Below are 20,565 nucleotides of genomic sequence, written 5' to 3'. Positions count from 1 at the left end.
TGACATGGCTCTCATCACTCAGATAGCTTAGTAAAATCAAATTATAGGAGTTAGAGTTCAGTTAAGCATGTGTGATTGCAAATTTGTAGCATTCAAGGTGAGTTTTTTCAAGTTGTTTTCAATTAAAATATTTCTAATTGTTGGAGGAACTAGTGGAAGGTCAGTTGTGCAATGGGACTTCAGTCAAACTCAGTGATCATCCAGTTAATTGGTCAACCAACCCAAAATAGCTAGTGCATGTAGAGAATTCGAGTTCCCCAACTATGGTGGATATTCCAAGGCAGTGTAACATTAATTGTAGGCTAGTCTTGCGTGTACAGGTGTTGCACGCATTCAGACGATCAACCTTGCGAATTGAAAAATCAATTGGAGGAATTTATTAAATAATAAGGGCCTAATTTCTCAAGGAATTTTGCAAGAAAATAGGGGTTCAACCAGAGTTTTTCTAGGAAAACTAGTGTCTTTTCTATCGACTAGCCCTCTAGGATTGGCAGCAACCCTACAAACAAACAATTTAAAGCAATTTGTGATTTCCTCTATGTATGATAGATAAGAGAGAGGCAAAGGAACCAACCTGGATCTTCTGCTTAACTCCTTTCTTGATCTCTCTCCCCCTTGATAGAGCTTGTACCTCCTCTCCTACTTATCCCCCTTAGAGAATACCTATAGAAACAAAGTAACAAAACACCATCAAAGCATCTTGATCTATTATATCATAAGCATTGCAGAATTAGAAATACAACGAACATACAATGGCATTCACAAATACACAATTGTATGGAGGAAAACTCCAAGAAATTTATTAAATAAAAGGGAGAATTACAACCCAGCTGTCTAATCCAGTGTCATTCTCCCAGCATCAAAGCCCTCTTCACCTCATGAAAAGAAAGATCACCCAACAATACAGAACTCTTTCTCAGATACAAACTATCAACACTTCCTTACAAATTACAAAATTCCAACCTCTGGATGTCTTAGATGATGGATCCATTTATAGATGTGTGCAAGGGAGTGAGTCATCTCTGGGTTTTGATTAGTGTTATTTTACTTGTTACATTTTGTTCCACTTGAAGATTTCTTGGATCTCTTACTCATCCCTGGGTGAATTCAGAGAGGCAAGTGTCATAGGAGAAGTTTCTAGAAGATTCCATGGGCATCCACTTAGCAAACTGTCTCGGACATTTGTCCATCCTCTCTCATCACACCCTACAGAAGGCCTCATCAGTATGCATCGCACCTAGCTAGTGTAGAAGTCAGTATGCATTGCACCCTGACAATGGAGCAGTCAGTATGGTCCAGTTGAGGCTAGTTCTAGATGGTTTTTCAGGTGGAACTTTTGGGGAATGTTGTAATCAGTTGACCATTATCTTTTAGGGTATGAAACAACACTTTTAGGGGTTAAAGAGCCCTAGTTTATCGACATATAAGATTGGGGTTGAAGTGCCTAAATATGTCTATAACAGTTGCCCCCTAAAGCATGAAGTCATAAATCTTTGATGTCTGGTGAAATGCTTTAACATGAGGATCCGAAGTTTCGAAACTGGAAAGTGACCTGTATAAGATACAATACAATACATCATCATCATATAATTTTCATGATCTAGCTGAGGCGGGCATTCCCATGCTCATCTTTATAAATTCATTTCATGTACGTAGAACAGATAATTGTCTACAGTTGCAGACTGGTGATTCTTCATATGTAGAGTCATCCTCCCTGGCTTAGATGACCATCTGTGCAGATTTTGTGTACATTTGATGTCTTTATATCCCTGAATAAATCGTAGGATGGATGAAACTAGTTCTGGGGTCTTCAAACTCATTCAATCTTCGCCCGATGTACAAGTCGATCCATGTGAAAATATGTTCTGAAGTCGAACATGGAAAGACATCGCTTGATTACCAGCCAATAATGTGAGTTGTTAACAGACGTGAGAGGAATCATCGATAATGATAATGACCCTCAAGGTACAGTACAATTCGCGTGGTGTGAATATATGATCTAATGTCGAACACCACGCAAAATCTTTCGGTTGAAGGCCATTGATGTCACCCTGTCGCCGGAAGTGAGAAACTTGAGATTGAGGCATGTAAGCTTCAAAGTACTGAAATGGTTGTTTCTAAGTCGACTTCTTGGATAATGAGCTAATGTTGACAAGAAGTGACCCGTCGTAGGAGGGCCTTAATGTATCTCACATCTACGACACGAAATGAAGAAAATGATTTTCAAGAGGTGAAATGATCAACGACACAAGGTTCAGGAATGGAGGTCATGAAAAATGGAGGTTGAAGGTATTGTAGTGGATGAGACATCAACTGGATGGTGAATTCTCAACTAAATGACTTCTCTTGAACATATCGGCGACACTGAGATGGATTGGTAGCGTTAACCCAAAAATTGATAGTGTGAAAGACCAATGGTGAAATGACCGGTTAACGGAATAACCCAACTCGACTCAATCATGGTGATGGAGTGAAAGTTCATGTTTAAGAGCAACCTACTACCATAAAGTTTTCAAGTTTTCTTCCCTTTTTCCCCAATCATTGTTGACAAGTACCTCTTTATTTTTGTCAAGCTTAAGGAGGATAACATATGCTTGTTCTATAATTTTCCCTTTGGGAAAACCTGTCGCTATGTTTTAGCGAGTCTAGCGACAGTGAAACTTGTTCTTGTCTAGGTGGACAAGTTTGTCGCTATTATTTTAACGAGTTTAACGACAAATATATCTCGGTCTTTTTCATGTTTAAAGAGTTTGAAAAAGGACAGAAAGGAAACTCTATCTCATCTAGGACGAGTTTGTTGCTATTGTTTTAACAAGTTTAACGACAAGGATGACTTGGTCCTTTCCATTTTTAGAGAGTTTGAAAAGGGATGGAAAGGAAACTCCAGAAGTTATTTTTCGTAGCATAATCCCTTTGGTCCAAAAAAGATTAAAATAATACAAAAGGGATGAATTTTCGATTACTTTAGCGAGCCGAAAAGGACAAGCACTCGAATTTTTTTGTGAGATAATCCCTCAAGTCCGAAAGAGATTAAAATCTACAGGTGGGATGGCATTTCCCATCACTTTAACGAGCTAGAAAGGCCAATCGCTCGACAATCTTTTCATATTTAATGAGTCTGAAAAGGGTTTAAAGAAGGCTCATTTTTTAGGAACGAGTGGTGTCTAGGGTAGCAATTGGTTCCAGGTCAGTTTGGAACTTCTCAAAACATGGTGATGTGAAGAGTTTGGCTGGCTAACAAGACCACTCATCGTAGATGTTCCTCAAAAGGGTAAACAACCAAGTGAAGGCGTATCATCGGCCCAAAGGATGGAGGTGATGGGCAGTACAAAACCAAGGCTCAAAAGGTTGATAGCATGGAAATCACAGAGGTTATTTACTGGAGGCGGGTTCATTTTTTAACGAGCTTGAACCTTGCGGAAACTATGCTCAGTGGTAGGTTTATTATTTAATGAGCTTGAACCATGCGACAACATATACTCAGTGGTAGGTTTATTTTTTAACGAGCTTGAACCATGCAACAACATATGCTTAGTGGTAGGTTTATGTTTTAACGATCTTGAACCGTGCGACAACATATGCTCAGTTTTTAGTTTTTCTTTTTATGTGAACTAGAAATGTCAAAACTAAAAAACTAGAAAAGTCAAAACTAAAAAGCTAAAGAACTACTGAGGTTAGGTAGGATAGTTTCATCTGGGGTTAGACAAAATACTTCCTTTGCTTCGTCCGCAGCGCAAACAAAGGTGAATGGTGTGTTGGACCAATCACCTAACCGAAGGAGTTAAAAAGCTAAAAAGCTAGAAAATGAAATTAAAAAAAAAAGTTTGCATGCCCCCAGCATGATGAAAAGGAGAGTCTCTATTAACCATATGGAAATCATTATGGTTAAGCAGGATGGTTTTTGTCAGCGGTTAGACAAAACACTTCCTTGGCTTTGTCCGCCAAATAGACAAAGGTGAATGGTGTGTTAGACCAATCACTTAACTTACAGGGAAACCTATCTTTTCAGCTGGGTTCGTCTGCCAAATAGATGAGGGTGCATGCCCTCTAAGCTTCGTTGCATTCACCAGACTACTCGCGGTAATTAGGTGGATGGAATGAAGGTTGAAGAGACACAACTGATGTACAAGGACCATTTAGGGATGATGATCGATTTGGAGGTATGCTTGAATTGGGGAATGAAAGCTAGTCAATGGTGACAATTTTGCCTTCATGTGGGAAACACATCACTCAAAAGAGTGTTAAAACAATAGCCTCCATGTTGTAAACATAGTCACATCCAAGGAGTAGATTGTAATCTAACGGTACTGGGACTACCATCACATTCAGGTGAATGGTTTTCCTTCGCAAAGTTATTAGTAACTTAGGAAGGATCCCTAACGGTCAACTGGTTCCTTTGTTAAAGCCTGACAAATTCTGTGTAACAGGCATAAGCAATGGCGAACCAAGCACTTTCCAAGCAGTTGAGGAAAGGATACTCACTGACGCACCCTCATCTATGATAGTGCCTGACACGATCATTTTGTAAACTTGTACTATGATCCAGAAAGGTACATAAGAAGGAAGGTGAGATCTCGCTAGTCGATTCCAATCAAAGGAAGTGACTAGACTACTTGGAGGGGGTACCGAATAAACAGTTGAATTAACCCCTTGAGTAGCAGGAACTGGGGGATTCTCTTCCTGTTGTGGAGGAACGGGTGGATTGCCCCCAAGTTCATCGGACTCTGAAGTAACAAAAAGAATTTGAATAGTATCATTCTCACTCTCTTTGGGAAGTGTATGATCTTCTGAAGGTAAAACTGGGTCGACTGCCACCTCGACTTGTTGACTTTCGTCAGGTATAGACTCAGAAGATTCAATTTCAGTGATAAGAGTTTCAACCAACGGTTGAGTTATGTCAGTCATATTTTCAACTAGTAAAGGACTTGGGGAGAGTTTCCTGTATCCAGGTGGAAGTCGCTACAGTGAAGCAGGACGTTTATGCAAGACTCTTTTGGCTTCATCCAAAAAAGGACAATGGGGAAGGGTATGGTCCCCTTCACATAACCTACATGGAACTTTGACCTTTCCTTTCTATCCATGGACTTCATTATCACTAGTTGATGGTGTGTTGTCAACATGATCACCAGAAGTTGATGACACCGGTTGGGGCGAACGGGGGGACCATTCTCTCAAGATCCGAGGAATGCACGGACATTCTCGATGAAAATGGTCTCCTCTACAAATTATGCATGGAGATCTAGGTTTAGGAGCTTTAATGTGTTGATTTTTACCAGTTGATGCATCCAAATATATGGTTGCTTGTTTGCCCCCTTGCTGAATTGGCTTCTTCTTCTTCTCCTTACCTTTCTTCTTCTTCTTAGGCACCTAGTTATTAGCCTCACTATTTTCACCAAGCGAAGAGGAAGAAGGGGAGGAAGAAACAAATGAAGAAGAAAGTGAAGGGTTAAATTTAGTATCAACTGGATGCTGATTCGATTGCTGAGGAATCACGTTATTTTGAACCACAAAGGTTGAGAACAGCCATACTGGCAGGCCAATAGTAAGTCCCGAAAGGGACAATGTGGCCATATGAGGAGCACCAATATTTCCCCAAGAAGTAAAAGGACTAGGATTCCCCTCGAGATGGATTCCCTGATTGGTGGAATCCATTATCTCAACCTCAACCTAAGATCAACGAAGGAATAGGGATGTTATTCTGAATTCAATAAATTTTAATGACGCTTTGACACAACTTTACTTTTTTAGTTTTTAAGAGTCGAGAAAAAGCTAAAGATGACTCTAGTACCCTTCGATTTTTAATGAGCCTGAAGTGACAAGTGCTCAGATGGACCCTTTCTTAGGAGTCGAAAAGGAATGAAAGTGACTACTCTGGAAATTTAGGCAGAGGGATTACCAAATCAATCGCAAAACTGCAAAATACACCTTGGTGATAAATTAAAGAGAAATTACCAAGGACTTATGTACGGAAGTCAATCTTCCTGAATGTTGTGTTCAGTGCATTGCGAACGATAGGGCAGCAGACTCAGCTTCCTATGGATAAAGGATATAAGCCTATTGTGGTCTCCCAATATATACTCGAGGGCACGGGGAGCACAAGTCCGTGCTAGCACTTGTCGCATCAAGGAGTAGGAATCACCCAACCTTCAATGAAAACGATAGTTACTAGATTTTACGACACCGGAACACATCTCTAGCCTAGACCTCTAGATGTGTTGCGTTAAGTTCCAAAGCGTTGTTAATTTCATTGAAATTTATTTTAGAGTTGATCTTGTTTAAATTTTTCCTTTCAATGGTTCACCACGCGGTGTTGATTTGAAATTCCTAAAAATGCAATCTACAGTGATAAACAATCGTTGTTTATTTTGATCAATGAAAATCCTAGCTACTAAGGAAAGAAGATTACGATTCTTTCAAACAAAGAGCAAAGCACACACACTAAATTCACTTTTCTTAAATAATTTTTCGCACACAGTCTAAATGCAAATGCAAATGCATGTATTTGTTTTTCATTCCCCTTAGTGTGAAAAATGCCAAAAAAGGAAAACTAAGTAGAGCAAAGATCTGAAATATTTTTACTCAAAGCGACATTTCGACAATTTCTTTTTCAAAATAGAAAGGAAGACTAAACGACACTTTTCAATTTCGAATAGAAAATGCTTTAGAAACTTCAAATATCAACAAATCAAATCAAATACACAAAAATTTCAATCGACTATCCAGGGAAGGAAGACTCAACGACACTTCTCTTTTTGACACAAAACGACAGTTACGACACCTTTTGTACAAAAATGATAGATCGATTTAAGCAACTTTCGACAAAGGATTGTAAATGATGGACAAATACATAAAAACATTTACTAATCTTAATCAATGGAGGCTGTTCTATCTGATGCAAGGAGGCTTCAGTAATGAGGTATTGTTCATAAGCAACAAAACAACTAAAAAGAGCTGAAAACAAGGACAGAAAACCCAAATTTCAAGAATGGAAATAGGTTCAGTCAATCATCGCACCTAGGCTTCAAAGAAACAGGGTTGCATCACACTTTTCAAACTCAGGAGGTGCGATTCATATTGGTAGACAGTGACAGACAATGCGATGGGCCAGTGAGCGCAATTGAACTGGGTTTTGTCTCAAATTTGCAGTTGATATCATTGAGTTAAGCTAAGCTATGATAGAAAGTAAAGAGAAAAGTACAGAGGAATGATCTTGAGAGGTTACTGAGCTACCAAAAGGGCATCTAGAATGCTTGTAAGTCAAATGTTTAATTCATAAACTAAACCAGAGATTGACTGAAGCAAAATTCATCTACTATGCAATTGCAGAGCAAGAGCAATTCGAAGGCTACCTAGCTGACTTCAGGCTCCGTCTATAGTTTATAAAACAAACAATAACAACAAACAAACATCTATTTGATCCCCAATGGAGTCACCATTTTGTTTCTGGGAAAACTAGTGTCTTTTCGATCTACTAGCCCTCTAGGATTGGCAGCTACCCTAGAAACAAACAGTTTAAAGTAATTTGTGATTTCCTCTATGTATGATAGATAAGAGAGAGGCAAAGGAACCAACCTGGATCTTCCGCTTAACTCCTTTCTTGATCTCTCTCCCCCTTGATAGAGCTTGCACCTCCTCTCCTACTTATCCCGCTTAGAGAATACCTATAGAAAAAAAGTAACAAAACACCATCAAAGCATCTTGATCTATTATATCATAAGCATTGCAGAATCAGAAATACAACGAACATACAATGGCATTCACAAATACACAATTGTATGGAGGAAAACTCAAAGAACTTTATTAAATAAAAGGAAGAATTACAACCCAACAATGTGATCCAGCATCATCCTCCCAGCATCAAAGCCCTCTTCACCTCATGAAAAGCAAGATCACCCAACAATACAATACTCTTTCTTAGATGCAAACTATCAGCACTTCCTTACAAATTACAAAATTCCAGCCTCTGGATCTCTTAGATGATGGATCCATTTATAGATGTGTGCAAGGGAGTGAGTCATCTCTGGGTTTTGATTAGTGTTATCTCACTTCTTACATTTGGTTCCACTTGGAGATTTCTTGGATCTCTTACTCATCCCTGGGTGAATTCAGAGAGGCAAGTGTCATAGGAGAAGTTTCTAGAAGATTCCATGAGCATCCACTTAGCAAACTGTCTCGGACATTTGTCCATCCTTGCTCATCGCACCCTACAGAAGGCCTCATCAGTATGCATCGCACCTGGCTAGTGTAGAAGTCAGTATGCATCGCACCTTGACAGTGGAACAGTCAGTATGGTCCAGTTGAGGCTAGTTCTGGATGGTTTTTCAAGTGGAACTTTTGGGGAATGATGTAATCAGTTGACCATGATCTTTTAGGGTATGAAACAACACTTTTAGGGTTTAAAGAGCCCTAGTTTATCGACATATAAGATTGGGGTTGAAGTGCCCAAATATGTCTATAACACAGAGCATAAATTGACTAAGTTTGGGTTAGAGCTTCTAAGTGAGCACCGAGATAGGTTATTCACTTGTAGGTTGTGCTCAGTTGAGTAAATAAATTGTAATACATCTCTATTCATCATATTAATGCAAGCAAGAAAAGGGGTTTTTAGAAGATTGCTTTCCCCTAGAAAAATATTGTGTGCATGTGTTTTATTTCTCATTGCATGTTTGTGAATGATGTTATAAATTGTGAATTCAATTCCGCAAAGAAGTATAGTAGGTTTGTGTGTTGTGATTTTGATTAAAACTTCATGAGAAGTTACAAATATACATCATAATTTCTATATGGTATCGAAGCAAGTTTCACATTAGAGTAGGAATTTCAAAGTTATTTCTCAAGCGGTTCTCTTTTGATGTTCACTACAACATTATCTCTTCAAAGTTGAGAAGATGACCTTCAACTAGCTAAGGCTAGAGTATTCCTTGGAAGGAAGCTCTAATTTCATTGCATGGAAGGATCACATGGAGGCAATATTGGATGACAATGGATTGCTAGAATACATCAAGACAGATGTTACAAAACCACAAGCATCTGATGCCCATAACCTTTCTTAGTGGAAGAAAGATGTAGCCAAGGCGAGGAGAATAATATTGGAGGGAGTATGGAATCACATTGTCTCAAATCTCCATGGAAAAGAAACTTTGTTTTCACTGTGGAAATCATTGACATAACTGTTTGAGAATAGTAGTGACCACGAGAAGTTTTCGCTCAAGGATAAAATTCAAAATATCAATATGTAGAATAATGACACTATTATGTAGTATCTGAGCAAGTTCACACAAGTTTGTGATGAACTTGGTGGGGTTGGTGTTAATGTTGCAGAAGATGGCTTGGTAACCCTAGCCTTTCCGAGCCTTCCCAAGAGTTGGAATAGCTATGAAGATTCGGTGAACGGGAGGGAGAAACTATCGAATTGGGAATGCTTATGGTTTGATTTGGTACAAGAGGAAATAGGGTGGAACACCAGAGATGGGACTTCATCCAAGGGGAAGGATGAAGAAAAATTCACATTGGTTGGAAAGAAAAATAAGGGAAAAGGGAAGAAATTGCAATCCAAACCAGAATCTAGCCAAAGGGGGCAAGAAGAATTTTTTTTCCAAAATTAAATGCTTCCATTGTCATGAATTCAGGCATTATGCCACGAAGTGTCCACACAAAAAGGCAATCAAGAATACCTCATGAGGAGCAGTAGGTGAAGCCTTGGATTCACAATTCAAGCTTGACTTTACCCTTATTTCATGCATGGAAAGCAAAGTGATGGGGAGTGTGTGGTAGTTGGACTCAGGTGAATCATTCCAAATGACAGGGTGTAGAGATTAGTTCAGTGACCTAGAGGAAAAAAGATATCCAAATGCACATTGAGTTGGGGGATGATGGAAGGTATAGCGCGTCTGGGGTTGGTACAATCACCTTTTAGAGGGAGTCAGGCTCCCCTCTCAGGCTCAAGGATGTCATGTTTTTTCTGAGCCTAAAGAAAAATCCCATCTTTGTTGCAGTTTTGGAAGACCATGGTTATGATGTGATCTTCAGCGAAGGAAAATAATTCTTGAGACACATATCCATGAGACAAGTGAAGAAGATCAAGGTTTGTGTGAAGAACTTGTATAAGCTAGATATGGAAGATTATGTTGCATTAAGCAAAAAGGTGGAGAAAGTGTAGGTTGTGATGTCGGTGAACTTTCACATAGAAGGCTTGGTCATTTGCATCATGGCGCCTTGAAGATTATGCGACAAATAACCACTAGCCTCCCTAAAGGAGCACTTGAAAAGCATGATGTATGCAAAGGACGTACCTTGGGGAAGTACAAAAAATCCACATTCTATGATCGAGACAACAAAGAACATGCAATCTTGGAAAGGATCCACTCAGATGTTCGTGGACCTTTCTCGACAGACTCCACTGCCAGACACAAATATTTTTCCATTTTTATTGATGACTTCTCAAGGAAGTGTTGGATCTTCTTCATGTAGAAGAAAGATGAGACATTCTCCAAGTTCATAGAATTCAAGGCACTGGTTGAGAAAGAAACTGGCAAGAAGGTGAAGGCTCTCAGGAGGGATAATGGAGATTAGTACATGTTGAATTAATTCAAATTTTTCTATGTGAAAGAAGGCATTCTACAAGAGTCGACAACACCCCACAACCCGTAGTAGAATGAGGTGGCTAGGAGAAAGAATTGTAGCATTGTGGTTGCTGTGACGGATATGTTGCATGACCAAGGCCTATCACTACATTTGTGGGCAGAGCTTGCAACACAACATTCTATTTGTAGAATCGAAGTCCTCTTCAAATTTTGTGCATGATTACACCAGAGGAGGATTTCTCAAGGAGAAAGCTGAATGTGTCGCACTTCAGGATTTTTGGAGCCTCTCTCTACTTCCATATATTCAAAGAATCAAGGAATAAGCTTGATCCAACAACATAATTGGGGGTATTTGTGAGTTACATAGAAACTCCTCACAACTACTGTGTCTAATTTTCATCCCTCATAATGACAGTTGTGCGAAGGGATGTAAAGTTTGATGAGTAGAAAGCGATGTGGTTCTCTCTTGAGAGGGAGCACCAGATCCCACCAGAAGAGGAGCTTTTAGCTCCAAAGGAGGAGCCTCGGGAAGTTGTGGAGTAGCCACAAATTTCAGAGCAAAGAGTATAGACAACCACTCAAGTAGAACCATCCATAGAAGGAATAAAAAAGACCATGGAAGCTTGAAGACTTGTGCAGGATGCAAGGGAGAATGTGGGAGCTCCTTCAAATTTGCACAAGAAGAGAAGGTCACCTGAATGGTACACTAGATACATGGCTCTAATGACTGATTTTGTAGAGAATAAGCCATCCACTTTCAAGGAAGTAGTAGAGAAAACTATATGGGTTGATGAAATGGTGGAAGAATATGAATCCATTGTAAAGAACAGTGTCTGGGAAGTGGTCCCAAGACCAGTAGATAAATCAGTTGTGGATTCGATATGGATCTTCAAGGTTAAGAAGGTAGTAGACGGAAGAATAGAGAAGTATAAGGCCATATTTGTGGTCAAGGGGTACTCTCAAGTTGATGGAATTGACTATGAGGAGACATTTGCTCTTGTACCAAGGTACTCATCCATTAGATCAATTCTTTCTCTAGTTACGCAGATGGGGTGGAAGATCCACCAAATGGATGTAAAAATAGCATTTCTCAATGGGGTTATTGAAGAGGAGGTGTACATCAAGCAACCAGAAGGTTTGAGACATTTGATCAGGATTCTCATGCATGCAGACTCAAGCGAGTGTTGTATGGTCTCGAACAATCACCCCGTGCTTGGTACATCAGGATCAATATCTATCTCATTGGTTTGGGCTACACCAAAAAGGAAGCAGCTGAAAACTTTTATCATATATTGGTAGAAGGTAAATTTTTTATTATTGTCTTATATGTTGATGATTTGATTTTAACTAGTGATGACCAGTTGATCAAATATTGCAAGGAGAACCTTACAAGAGAAATTGAAATAAAGGACATGGGTCTCATGCACTACTTCCTCGGGTTGGAAGTATGGAAAGGAGATGGGGAACTTTTTTTCTCTCAAGGAAAGTATGCGAATGAGATATTGTAGAGATTCTACATGGGGACTTGCAAACCCATGGAGACACCTCTAGCGACGAACTGGAGGAAAGAAGATGCCACTTCAGGTGAGGAAGTGGATGCTACCATTCATTGTCAATTGGTGGGTTCACTGATGTATCTTATGAACACACGACCAGATATGTGCTACGCATTCAACCAACTGATCCAAGCTATGGTTAGGCTGACCAAATTATTTTTGAAGCAAACTAAGCATGTTTTATGGTACCTCAGAGACACTACTTAGTTTGGACTATGGTACAGATGGGCAGGGATTCCATCACACCAAAAGAGTACATCAAATGGAATTTTTAGTGTTGGGTCTGCAATTGTTTCCTGGTACAGCAAGAAGCAAAGATCTGTGGTGCTCAACTCAACAGAAGCAGAATACATGGCCACAAGTCAAGCGTCGTGTGAGGCGGTATTAATGAGAAAGATATTTGTGGGACTATTTGGTCAGATGATGGATCCAACTGTGATCTACAGTGATAATAAGAGTTGCATAAAGCTCTCCAAGAATCCTATATTTCAGGACCTATCCAAGCATATAGATATTTGATATCACCATTTACAATATTGCGTGCAAAGGTAGATAATGTTGCTATAATACATTCTGATAGAGGAACATGATTCCGACATTTTGAAAAAGGCCTTGTCAAGAGGGAAGTTTGAGTTCCACAAGTGCAGGATAGGGGCGGTTGATAATCCCTTTCTTATTGAGAGGGAGTGTTGAAAAAAGGCAACAAGAAATTCTCAATTTCATTTTGCCTTGATTAAATTGATAAAATTCAAATTTCCACATCTGTAGACAACTTGGATGGAGTTATCTGAGGTGACATGGCTCCTATCATTTAGTTAGCTCGGTAAATTCAAGTTAGAGGAGTTAGAGTTCAATTAAGCATGTGTGATTGCAAATTTGTAGCAATCAAGGTGGTTTATTTCAAGTTGTTTTCAGTTAAACTAGTTCTAACTGTTGGAGGAACTAGTGGAAAGTCAGTTGTGTAGTGGGACTTCAGTCAAACTCAGTGATCATCTAGTTAAATGATCAATTAGCCCAAATTAGCTAGTGCATGCAGATAATTTGAGTTCCCCGGTTGTGGTTGAGATTCCAAGGTAGTATAACATCAGTTGTAGACTAGTCTTGAGTGTATAGTTGTTGCATGAAGTTAGATGATCAAACTTGGCAATTGTGCAATCAATTAGAGGAATTTCCTAAATAATAGGGGCCTAATTTCTCAAGGAATTGCACAAGGAACAGGGGCTCAATCAGCGGCATAAATTGACTAAGTCTGGGTTAGAGCTTCTTAGTGAGCATAGAGATAGGGTATTCACTTGTAGGTTGTGCTCAGTTGAGCAAAGCAATTGTAATACATCTCTATTCATCATATTAATGCAAGCAAGCAAAGGGGTTTATAGCATATTTATTTCCCCTGGAAAAATACTTTGTGCATCTATGATATTTCTTATTGCATGTTTCTAATTGATGTTCTAAATTGTGAATTGAATTCTGCAGAGTAGTAGAGTAGGTTTGTGTCTTGTGATTTTGATTAAAACTTCATGAGTAGTCACAAATATACATCATAATTTCTATATTTAATACAAAATAGAGGAGGGATTTTTCCTAGTTGGGTTCTCGAGTAAAAATATTGTGTTTCATTTTGATTGAATTGTTTCATGTAATTTCATGTTTTCTTTTGTATGTTTTCATTTCCGCGGATTGAGTAGAAGAAATTTGTGTCTATTGTTTTCAGTTTGAATTCATTAGCAGTAGAAAATTTCTTGCCATTTCAACATGGTATCAGAGTTTTAGAAGACTACATAGAAACCTTGTTCCATATCTTATCTCAAAGAAATTTCAATTTTCATAGTTTTTGGTGTTGATTCTCTTCAATGCAAGAAAAATGTCTTTCAATGGATTGAGGCTTGAGTATGCATTGGAGGGTACCTCAAATTTTTGTGATTGGAAGGAAAAGATGGAAGTTGTCATGGATGAAAATGGAGTATGGGAATACACACAATTGATATTCCAAAACTAGCATCATCAAATTCACAAGCACTTGCTCAATGGAAGAAAGACACAACAAAATACAGGAGGATTATTCTGAAGGGTTTTAGAGATCATGTAGTTTCGAACTTACATGGAAAGGATACGCCTTTTGCAATGTGGAAATAACTCATGGATATATTCTAGAGCAGCAGTGATGTCAATAAAATTGGCATTGAGAGACAAACTCGAGAACATTCACATGCAAAAAAAATGAACTTATTCCTCAATAGCTATCCAAATTCACTCATGTTTGAGATGAACTTGGAGGAGTAGGAGAAAATGTGGCATCATCTGAACTTGTGAGCTTAGCACACGTTGGCCTTCTGAAGTCCTGGAACAAATATCAAGATTTAGTTAATGGAAGAGACAAGCTACCAGATTGGGAGAGACTTTGTTCTAATTTGGTCTAGGAGGAGATTAGAAGAAACACTAGAGATGGTGTCACATCTAGATCTAATGAGGAAGTATATTGTGCTCTATTTGGAAAAAGAAAGAATGTCAAAGGAAAGAAGGCCCAAGGTGAGGCAAAATCCATCCAGAACCATGGAAGGAAGAAATACCTCAGTAGAATTAAATGCTTTCACTACCATAAGTATGGACACAATTCAACCAAGTGTCCACACAAGAAATCCAATAAGGATCCTACAACAAGAGACGGAGGATATGTTCTTGCGTCACACTTCAAGTTGGATTTCACCCTCATTGCTTGCATGGAAATCACAGTAGAGGGAGTGAGTGTACCTAGACTCCAGTGCTTCATATTGTATAACAGGAAATAAGGATTTCTTCGATAGCCTGGAGGAGAAGGACCTACAATCACACATAGAGCTTGGAGATGGTGGAAGGTATAGTACCAAAGGGATTGGAACTATCACCATTAAGAGGGATTCAGGCTCCCATCTTCACCTAAAGGATGTAATGTATGTTCCTGGTCTGAAGAAAAATATATTTTTTGTAGTTGTACTTGAATACCATGGATATGATGTGATGTAAAGTAAGGGGAGATTTTTCTGAAGCATGTTTCTGCTAGAAAACTAAAACAAATTGGTGTTTAAGTTAAAAATATCTACAAGCTAGAAGTATATCTCACCATGCATTCAACTATACCTCTAGGAGTGAGGTGGGGTGATGTAGAGCCTTAGTCCCAGAGTTGCAAAGATTTGCGCAGGGTCCATAGGAGAGAAAAAACATTTGCAATATACTCTTCTCTTGGATCATTACCCTTGTTACAAGGGCCCATAGTATTCAGTAGCAAAAGGATCAATGTTAATTGATGCAGTCATAACTTGAGTGACATTTGCAGGCTAGTAACAACCAGAGATTCAGAAGGTAGTTGCAACTAAGAGAAACAGTTAATTTAGGATTTTCGATGCTTCTCAGTTGTAGTTCTTGTAGAAAAAACAACAGTGAGAGGGATTTTTAATTATGTTAGGGTACATTCCACTGGAGCAAGATTGGGATTGTGCATAATTCTTTTCTTGCTAAGAGGGAGTGTTAAATTGTAGTAAGAAAATGCTTCATTTGACTTGCACCTTAGTCAAATGAAGAAATTCAATTTTCCACATCACCAGGATGACTTGAGTTGCAGTTAGCGGGAGTGACATGGACAAATTACTTAGTTAAATTAGTAAATTCAAGTTTGTAAGCTAGAATTAGAGTTGTTCATGGGTTCCCTGCTAAAATCCGGTAATCTAGTGGAGTTATTGTTAGTTAAACTCAGTTATCTGAGCTCCGGTCTATAATAGAGTCAATAGGAGAACAGTTGAGTAGTATAACTATTAGTTAACTGATCAATTTACTAAAAGAAAACCTTAGTCATGCATGGAATTTGAATTGCCTAGTTGGAGTGGAGGAAAAGGCACATTGTGATTGTCAATTGTATACTAGTTGAGTGTACAAGTTTTACATTAGAGCATGTGGTCAATTACTTCAAGATTTGCACAGGGAAATAGGTAATTTCCCTGTATTTTAGGAGCTAATTTCCACAAGGATTGCGTAAGGAAATAGGAGGAAGGTTGAAGCCTATTTTGGCTAAGTGTTGGTTAGAGTAGGTCATAAAGGAGGAGATCAATATTGCAGTGTAGGTTGAGCTTCAAGGGTTGAAGTTGTCATTGTAATAGATCCACATTTTCATGTGATTTAATACAAAACATAGGAGGGGTTTTGTAGAAAATCTTGTAGATTAACAAGCTCATGCAATGTACTAAATCACAGGACAAGAATCTACTTCTACTTTCAAACAGTGGAAACCAATAAATCAATGAAAACAATATGAATAGGAAGAAGATAAATTAATGGCACATAACACAAGATGTATCTGGGGAAAGCCATTGCTCAAAATCCCACTATCTGTATTGCATATATCATAAATATGAGTGAAGATACAAAGCTTGTTCTCACTAGAACAATTCCGCACAAGTATGCTCAACTCTCTCAACTCACAAGCAAGCTCTTCGCCAACACTTAGCCAATTCTATAGCTCTCCAAGCCCCTAATCTCTCATGTAATTCCTAGGATGAATAACCCTTATTTAAAGGGAATTCATGCTTCCAACACTGTGCAATCCAAACATAGGTCCTTCTTTGATTGCATGCATGATCTATACAACTCAGTAAATCATACAACATATAGTACATTATCCTTGCACTCTAGTCTCAATTGGGTATTTCTCAAAATTGACATGCATGAGTTTCTGATGAGGGAATCTTCAGTTAACTAGAGTGACACTTGTGGATGCACTAGTGCATCAACTGACTCTTAACTCTCTATTAGTCCCACAAACAGTTTGGAACTAATTTAACTTAACATAACTCAGTAGACTGATTTATCTAATTTAAAACTCAATTTAAACTCATACTGGACCCGTTAAAATTTTGGGAGAACATATATATGACTTCAGAAAGACTTCCAACTCGAAATTCCTAAGCTAATTAAGTTAATTAAACTTAATTAACTATTTACAAGTTGCTATGAGAATAGAATTTGATTTTAATTCTCAGTTTACTTCAAGGAAAAATTAAACTAGAATTTCTTATTGCCATTTCTCAACACTCCCTATGAACAAGAAAGGGATTATCAACTACTCGGATCATATCTCCGTGAAACTCGAATTTACACCTTGACAATGCCTTTGTCAAAATGTCAGCATCTTTCTCCTCCGTGGGAATGTACTCTAACAACATAATCCGCCTCAATACAAAATCTCTTAGATGATGATATTAGATATCAATATGCTTGGAACGATTGTGAAAAACTGGATTTTCAGAGAGTTTGATATATCTTTGATTATCGTAGTAAATCAAAGTTGGATGCATCTTTTGACCAAAAAAACCAACCAAGATCTTCCTCATTCAGATGGCCTCACATGTTTCCTGACTCTCAACCATGTACTCTGCCTCTTCAGAACTGAGTGCAACCGATCTCTATTTCTTGTTGTACCAAGAAACTATCGTTGACCCAATAATGAAGATCCCTCCTGATGTTCTCTTCCACTTAGGTGGACTCCCTACCCAATCTGCATCAGTGAAGCCTTGAAGCTTCACTCCCTCTGTTCGTCTGTACCATAATCCATACTGAGAAGTGCCCTTGAGGTATCTCAACACATGATTTGTTGCCTTCCAATACAGCTTGGTAGGCCTAACCATCGCTTGACTAAGATGGTTAACTGCATAGCACATATCTGGTCATGTGTTCACCAAGTACATGAGTGAACCCACAAGCTACTTATAAACAATAGCTTCCACTACTTCCCCTGAAGTAGCATCCTCCTTCCTCCAGTTACCTTCTAGAGGAGTCTCCATGGGTTTGTTGCTCTCCATGCAGAATCTCCTGAGTATATCATTGGCATACTTTCCCTGAGACACAAACAACTCCCCATCTCCCTGCCATACCTCCATGCCAAGAAAGTAATGCATGAGCCCCATGTCCTTCATCTCAAACTCTCTTGTAAGGTCCTCCTTGCAAGATTTGATCAACTAATCATCACCTGTCAGTATGAGATCATCAACATAAAGTACAATGATAAAAAATTTACCTTCCACCACTATGTCATATAGGTTCACATCCACTTCACTCTTCGTGAAGCCCAACCTGTGAATTAGCTATCTATCCTAGTGTACCGAGCATGGGGTTCTTGCTTCAGCCCATACAATGCTCTCTTCAGCCGACACACATGCAACTCACGGTGAAAGGTCTCAAAACCTTCAGGCTGCTCTATGTACACCTCTTCCTCAATCATGCCATTACGGAAGGTTGTTTTCACATCCATCTGATGTATCTTCCAACCCATCTGTGTTGATAGTTCCAATATAGATCTGATCGACGAGTACCTTGCAACAAGAGCAAAGGTCTCATCATAGTCGATCCCCTCTACCTATGAAAATCCATGGGCCACAAATACAGCCTTATGCTTCTCCACACTACCATCTGTAGCTTGATTTATCTTGTAAAGCCAATGAGAGCTCACCACTGACTTGTCCTCTGGTCTTGGGACCACATCCCAAACATTGTTACAAACTATGTAGTCATACTCCTCCACCATGGCATCAACCCAAACCAACTGTTGCACTGCTTCCTTAAAGGAATATGGCTCTGTCACAACACATTCGCCCATAAGAGCCATGTATCTAGTGTAACTCTTAGGTGACCTCATCTGTCTGCGCTAAGAAGTGGGTTCTCCCACATTACCCCGTGCATCATGCAACAATTTGTCAGCCTCTCTCGTTCACTTTCTTCCATCTCTTGAAGATTCTACCTAAGTTGATGTCTCCACTCCCAGATCCTCTACATGTGTCTGCTCCACATCAATCTGAGGCTCTTCAACCTTAGGAGCTAAAATCTCCTCATCCGCATGTAGCTCAAGCTCCCTCTCAAGGGAAACTCACATGGCCTTTTCCTCATCGAATTTGACATCCCTGCGAACCATTGTCATCTTACTGGTCGGAAAGTACACCCGATAGTTGTGAGGTGTATCAGTGTACCCCAAAAATATCCCCAACTCTAATGTTGGCTCAAGCTTCTTTCGTGCATCTTTGGTCACATGGAAATATACCGATGACCCAAAAATCTTGAAGTGACCAACATCTGGGCTCTTACCAGAATAAGCCTCCTCTTGTGTCTTCATCTCAAGTATTCGATGTGGGCTACGGTTCTGAACATAAACCGATGTTTTGCATGCATCAACCCACAAGTGAAGTGGTAGGCCCTGATCATGCAATATCACCCTCGCTGCCCCTACTATGACTCTGTTCTTCCTCTCAGCCACCCCATTCTGCTAAGGGTTATGGGGTGTCATCAACTCCTGTTTAATCCCTTCTGTTGCATAGAAATTATTAAACTCATTTGAGACATACTCACCACCATTATCACTCCATAGAGCTTTAACCTTCTTGCCCGACTCTTTCTCCACCAATGCTTTAAACTCACAAAACTTTGTGAAAGTTTGATCCTTTTTCTGCATGAAAAATATCCAGCATTTTCAAGAAAATTCATCAACAAATATAACATAATACCTATGTTTTGTCATGGATGCTATCGAGAATGGTCCACACACATATGAATGGACTCACTCTAGAATAGCCTATGCTTGACTGTCTTTGTCATGAAAGGAATACTTGGTGTATTTTCCCAAAGTACACCCCTTGCATGTATCAACTTGCTCAAGCGTACCTTTGGGAAGATCGGTAGAGATATGTTGCAATATCTTCAAAGCCCCATGATGCAAGTGGCCCAATCGCCTGTACCAGAACTCGCCAATGTCTCAGCTTTGCACCCTTTCTTCTTTTGTGCTCAAAGAAACACACTCCTCTACCTCCAACTTATAGAGATTATTCACCTGAATCCCTATCTTCTTTACTTGACCCATGGCTATGTGTTAAAGGAACACCTTTCATTTCGAGAAGATCACATCATAGCCTTTATCCTCAAGCATGGCAATAGATACCAAGTTCTTATTCAGCTCAAGCACATACATAACATTCTTCAAGGTGACTGGAGCCCCATGCTCCCTATGAAAAGTAATCTTGCCCAATCTAGTAACACTATACATCCCGTTGTCACCCATCTCGATATGCATCTTGAGATCTTTCTCCTCCAAGTCACAGAATAAATCTTTGTCGCCAGTCATGTTGAATGAAGCTCCAATTTCTAAGTACCATACACTTTCCATCATTGATGACACCATGCATGCAATGAGGAAAAATTCCAATTTGAATTGGGAGGCCAAAGCCTCACCCGCTGCTCCTCCTGAGGAATTATTCTTGTACTTCTTGAGTGGACAATTTGTAGCAAAATGGCCCAGCTCATGCTAATGAAAGCACTTAAATTTCATCATGTCTTTCTTCTTACCTCCATGATAAGAATCTGATTTGGAATGGGAAGCTTTCCCTTTCCCCTTCTTCACCTTAATCACTAAGGCACAC

The sequence above is a fragment of the Pinus tabuliformis genome, chromosome 3_2, assembly GCF_031772625.1.
Source record: "Pinus tabuliformis cultivar Carrire ecotype Pingquan chromosome 3_2, CPIR1, whole genome shotgun sequence".
NCBI lineage: Eukaryota > Viridiplantae > Streptophyta > Pinopsida > Pinales > Pinaceae > Pinus > Pinus tabuliformis.
Note: the sequence above shows the minus strand (reverse complement) of the source record.